Source organism: Anoplophora glabripennis, unplaced genomic scaffold (assembly GCF_000390285.2).
Source record: "Anoplophora glabripennis isolate ALB-LARVAE unplaced genomic scaffold, Agla_2.0 scaffold245, whole genome shotgun sequence".
In the NCBI taxonomy this organism is placed as follows: domain Eukaryota; kingdom Metazoa; phylum Arthropoda; class Insecta; order Coleoptera; family Cerambycidae; genus Anoplophora; species Anoplophora glabripennis.
The window spans coordinates 272,199-278,909 of record NW_019416417.1 but is presented as its reverse complement, the minus strand read 5'-3'; the positions used below and the strand labels follow the sequence as shown (position 1 = coordinate 278,909).

Sequence of the window (6,711 nt, the reverse complement as noted above, 5' to 3'; positions counted from 1 at the left end):
CTATTGCACCAATGTTTTAATTAAGCTGCCAGTTTTTAAACCATGTAAATTATTTAATAAAATATCTATCTCACTTATGTAATATTAATTGTAGCCCCGTAAATCTTCACAATCTTATAGAACGTTGTTTTTTTTTTTTATTTTTGACATTATTATTCTTACTTTTTCAACGTATTAACTTAAATTACCATTTAAATGATATTTTCAGTAATGAACAACAATGAGTAAAATATGATGAAGAGTTATTGACTCATCTTGTACACTAAAAAGAAGTTGTTGAATACAATATATGTAGATATGTATTTCCAATAGAAAATGTATTTTCAAAAGCATATTATACTTAAATATTCAAAGTAATGTGGAAGTATTCCACGAATCCCGGATAAATCTGTTCACCCAAACATTTTTTATGACCCTTTTTTAAATACTCGTCTACACTTCTGCTTCCAAACAGTCTGGTAGCGCGCGGTTATCATTATTTACTGTCAGACGTATTTGCGTTCAACCGTTTATCAGCTCACTGTGAGCCATACTTCACTCCGAGATTAAATTAATCGTAATTAAAAATGGCTATTTAATTCAATTACAGGAACACTTTGTACCCAAACAGACACACTCTCTAATTGTTTGTTATCGATAAAAGCACTCGCTAGGGGCAATAGACATTAATCTACCAGAGGTTCGGAAGCAGGTCTGTACGGGCCATTAAAGAAAAATTGAGACGCATTTTATTGAATTGAGTAATGCTTTTGAAAAACAATATTTTTTCTACGATCCGTGCATACACGCTAGTGTTAAAAATAAGTTGTTTATGTTTTAATGTGTCACGATGATAGACAGCTTTTATCATATTAATATTGTCCAATACAGGTATCTTTCTTATTTTGAGAGATACAGAAACGGTTAAATGAGCAAAAATGTGCAGAATTTTATGCTGACCACGGATTCGTTTTTAAATTTAGAAAATTTCGAATAGTTCCGAAGATATTCGAAGCAGACCGATTTTATGCTATTTCTTTTTTCAGTCGCAATTCACTTGTTTTTCAAACTTTTACGACGAAAATGTGTAGTCTATTATAAAATGATGTGAGGAATCGATTTCTGCTGTCAATATTAACGTATCTCTATAAATGTGCACTGAGTGGTAGTTAACTTTTGTTTCTGTTATGGACGCCATATTAAATTTTTGCTTCATTAGAAGGTGGAAATTCTCGTTATAACTATGCACTTATAATTTTTATAAAAAAGTCCAGTAGCCATCTGAAATATTTGAATTGTTTTTGTAAATTAATTTACTATTTCTTATGTTTAATACTTTTTAAAACAGCAACCTTAATTTACATAAAATAACAAGAGCAACGAACAAAACAACATAGATAAAGCAACAAATGGTAAATATAAATTTTATCACAAATGTTCGAAGTTCATACCATTACTATTTATACACTTCTGCAGTCGTTCATAATTGCTCTGAGTAGCAGTTTGAATCATGTAAGGAGGTATTGGATTTATCGCTCCTGAAATATTTATTTTCAATTTTTCCTCATTGTCGTAGTGCCTTGTGTATAGCTGATCCTTAATATAACTATAAAAGAAAAAGTTCAGGGTGGTCAAATCAGGATTTCTCGGCGGCCAAGTAACTAGACCACCAAGTGGTGGTATGTATCTCGAACATTTGTGATAAAATTTAAATATACCATTCTATTCTATTCGTTGCTCTTGTTATTGTTGTCACAAAGTTTTTAAAATAAGAAATGTTAAATTAATTTTAAAATTGAAAAAAATTCAAATTTTTCGCATGGCTACAATATCTTGGTTATTTATTTATGAAAATACCATACATTATCGTTGTAAAGAGAATTTCCTCTTTCTTCTAATGAGGCAAAAATTCAATAGAGATACGATAATACTGACAGCAAAAATCGATTCCTCACATCATTATGTCTTATTTATGTGGTGTGTTTTATTTAATACACATTTTTGTCCTAAAATTTTGAAAAACAAGTGAAATATGACTAAAAAAAGAAATAACATAAAATTGGCTTTCTTAGAATATCTTCGGAACTATTCGGAATTTTTAAAATTTAAAAACGAATCCGTGTCCGTCATAAAATTCTGCACATTTTTGCCCATTACCCATTTCTGTAACTCTTAAAATAAGAAAAATTTCTATACAGAACGAATACAAAGTTGTAACCCTGTATATGATATGTATGGCAATTTCTTATTTATTATGACGATTAGAAGTTTCTTTATTGTTTTGAATGTTGGATATGTTTTTAGCTAGTCTGCCAAAATTCTATGCTGGGAAGTTTACTTGTATGAATAAAAATTTATGTTAATATATAATATTGCTTACCTTTTTTCTGTTACAAACTATTGATTTAGTTGAATTTAACTCTTACTATCGTAATTGAAAAAACAACACTATAATTGCATAATTACAATTTATATTATAAAAAAAAGAATTGGTAATTAGTCGACAAACTGACTCATTATAGTCATATATGATAGAGTCTAGTCCTTATTGGTTGATTTATTTGAGGTATATTGATTCTCCTTCTACCTGTTTTCGCTGTCCAAAAGACTTTTGAACTTGCCGTCTACCACACTCACTTGTATGAAGTGTTGTGTGATGGAAATAGATTTCTGTTTTTACTTGTTTTCTTATTTCCTCTGAACTGCATTCTTTTTCCCCCGGGAAAAACTGCTTATTTTGTTTCATCTTTATTTACTTGGTTTTTTATCCTGTACTTTCACTTATGACTTTTAACTTTTTGATTTTATTTTGAATTTGTCCTATTTGATTCATTCTCTTCAGTCTGCGTTGCGAATTCGTTTTTTTTATCAATGAATTCAGTTTCGATGCAACAAACTAGCTGGGGCATATATCACAAACAACAGCAAATTTTGTCTGAATGTGAGGCATGCCGCATGTATATCAACCAAGGGGGTTTATCCCCAAAATTTAATTTTAGAAAAAATACATCTTTTGCTTTTCCGATATTTACAAAATTATTAAAAAAAAAATGATAGTATTTCGGATTAAAAAAGTTAAGTAGTAACATTGCAGTATGTAATGCTCTTATATTACAAATATACAATCAAATTTTTTTCTTCATTTACTCTATTGATAGCAAATTTTCTATTTCGATGGGTTCTCCCTGCAGTTAAAGTTTCTAACGTCTATTTAGGAACACCCTGTATATTGTTTTGAATATTTATACAGGCTATATTTGAGTGAAGAAGGTACCAGGTAGTTTTGAAGCCAAAAAAATGGCAAATGAGTAAAAAATATATCTTAGATAGTATAAGTTTTTAAGAAACTTTACAAATACGCAAATATCTCGAGAGACGTTAGACGTAGATCAATGAAACGTCAGCTAGAACTTATCCAAACAAAGATAAACATTCATTTTTTTTGTATGTATATCAAACTGGTGCATATGTTGGGAAACACTCTTTCTAAGAATTTCAGAATTTCGAGACGACAGAGTATTTTGAAAATTTTTTAACTTCGTTTGATTAACAATTGTAATTCAAAGAATAGAGATCTTTTTCATTTAGTTCGTAGCATGAGAAATTTTCGAGCTGTCAAACTTAGCGTGTTATGTTTAAAATTAAGAAGAGGGTCGCCAACACAAACAAGTTTGATTAATCTACGTCAAACTTGTTTCGAAATGCAGCAACTTTTTGATAAAGGTATATTTGGCCCAATTATCATCTTTAAGCCTCAATATTTGTGTATTTTGCGGGAGAAGCCCTAGAATTTTAATAAATTTGGTGGATGCGCCAGTAACAACTTTCACAGTGGCGCATCGAAAACTTTCTTTTCGCATACTCTGGCAAAATACCGAAAGATAGGCACTGTCATTCAGAGAATTCACATCGTGGATATCATGCCATGAATGTAGATCAATGTTTGACACACAACTCCTTTCCTATTTCCTGAAAGACATTTTTAAATTATTTTATTTGTTGAACTGGAATGGTCACAAAAGAGTACCTAACTTCATTTTGTTCAATGAATAGAACAAAAGAATATACGTCATAAAATTAATGTACACATCAATCTTATTTTTTTCAATGAATAATCTGCCACTATAGTATAATTTATTAATAATAATTTTATACTCTCCCTACTATTTAAATTTTTTGCTACACTAGAGAAAATAGAGAACATAGAAAAAAACTAGTCTTCACAAATATGTAAAAATATTTTGATGATTTTATCAGCATTTCGGATATTCACAATTCTTAATATTTCCTTACTAGGTAAGGTCATTAAAATGTTTGACTATATCATTTTTTGCCTGGAAAAATAAACCTAAAAAATCTGTCCAACGTTATTTCAATTCTATTAAAATTCTTTTTTGAAATTTCCACTTTCGGGGGCAGAAGATACGCGTGTTTTTGAAATCTTTTCTCATGAATTGGAAATCTCTTGTTGTAGGGACAATCCGAAAAAAAATTCCTGTTAAAGTATAGAAAGAAGAAAACTGAAAAAGCATTCTCACCCTGTTCAAAAATGATTGTAATACTAAGCGTTTTTATTTTAAATCTAGATACTTAGATTTTTTCACAAGCTGATACTTTACGATTAAGTTTGTTTCAAATACAATGGTAAAATAACTCAAGAATTGTTAAATTGCTCTCTAAAAAATATTCGGAATGTTGATTAGTCTTAATTAAACAATATTCTCAAAAAAGAGGTATATCTATGGTAAATAATCATTTAATAATATTCCGTCTATCATAATGAGAAAATAAGGTCTTTAAACTGTTACTCAGAACCGGATTCAGCGCAATTTGCCGATATTTATTTCTTTTGACAGTTGAAATTTGTGTAAATAAAACTGATTCCAAACGTAAACAATTATTAGATACTGAGATGGTCCAAATTTGATATTGACAATTGACAAAAAAAATAGTTTGCTATCAAATAAAATAGATCGATAATATTTTGAATACATATTCAATTTCACAAAAAGAACATTTATTTAAAAACGATAAACATGGACTTTTATGGTAAGATGCAAGGTCCTAAACGTATTTAAGTTGCAAAATTAGATCATTTTTCATGGAGGGGATGAATTTATGATGTGTAAAAGAAATCTAATTTTGCGGATTAATTGCCGAATTGGTATCACTGCGATAAATAGCTTGGTTTATTATTCCAAGCCGCCACATAGGATTAAATGATATGAACGTGAAGGAATCATTCAAGCAAATGTGCCACCCCCAACATTTTTCGTGTAATTAACTCAAAATACAGTTTCAGATGCCGTTTCTACTAAAAGTATATTATTATGTACAAGGTGAGATAAATTCTATACTTTCGAAGGGTTTTTACCTATTTCTCAAAAAGATAGAAAAAAAATGTTTAGATTTTCAAGAAGTTGAAATGGCGAAAACCGCATTTCTATTTTGATTAGTTTAAGAGATACAGGGGTTTTTCTATACTGTTCTATAACTTCCTGTTTTTTATAACATAAACTTATATTTTTTCAAATGGAACATCCTATATGTACATATATTTTATTATTACAAACTTTTAGTTAACTTGCCTTGTTAGTATGGGTCAACCGATTGAGCTGAAATTTTGCATACAGATTTAGTTTGGATGACAATGCATGGTTAGCTAAGTGACGTCATTCTAAATCGAATATGTCGGACTCCCAAAGATGGCGAACCAGTTATTTTTTATGCACCCCCATGATATGGGTATCAAATGAAAGGGTTTGCTGAGAAGAATACGAAAATAAAATAATATCACTAAAAGCTTATTTAAAAAAAAAATTAAACATGAACTTATTTCTTATTGATATCTGCGTAAAATTTCCATTCAGATTCAGATGGTACTTACATGATTTTTACAGAAAATTATTTTCAAGGTATAAACATTAAAGCTATTTTATGTAAATCAATTGCATTTTGATACAATTCAGTGTTTGGGCATTATTTTCATCAATATATCAAATCCATTAATTGCCTACATGTTTCAAAGGACAGTTGAATAATAAAAAAATATTATAAATAAAGAAAAGCATTTAAATGAATATGCACTGGTTCCATTGCAACAGTATCTGTTATTGAGGGTCAGTAAATAAAATATATTTTACAATATTGTACAAATTATCAAATCAAATATATGCCATGTATATGTAGCTGTAATCAGAAAGAAAAAGAAAGGATTCTGTGTCAGAATGTTGCATAAAAAACATAAGTTTTATTTACATCTCTGAAATGTAATATTCAATTGTTTTTTATTTTTTATTTCATTGTTATTTCAAGAAAATTTGTTATAACTATTTTTTATCGTTTTTTTTCAAAATCGTTAATCTTTATTGCATCTCATCAACAACAAAAATAAATGAAAAAAAGTGCTTTGTACAAATACAGGTCTCCTTAGGAAAAAGTGTGAATATAGGTTAAATAGGTACTAGAAAAATTTCAGAATGTTCTTATACATCTATAGGATGTTAAAAAGTAGGTCAAGCTGTTAACCACAGACTTGTGTGAAAATAATGGGACATTCTTTATGCCATTTTTTATTTAAAGGTTTCTGTTTAAAACATGGGGGTTTGATATAAACTAAAAGTTTTATCTAGAGAAAAACTACTGATAGAAATATGACAGATTTATATTGTTGAAATCAGAGAAATATACACATTTCAAGAATGTTCTAATTTAAAAAATATAAAATTTATA

The 6,711-nt window shown here is 28.9% G+C and overlaps 1 protein-coding gene across 2 annotated transcripts in view; it reads left to right on the top strand.

Moving 5' to 3' along the window:
• LOC108905290 overlaps window positions 1–6,711 on the top strand; it is a 282,262-nt gene that overhangs the window by 270,852 nt on the left and 4,699 nt on the right. The window lies entirely within an intron of this gene.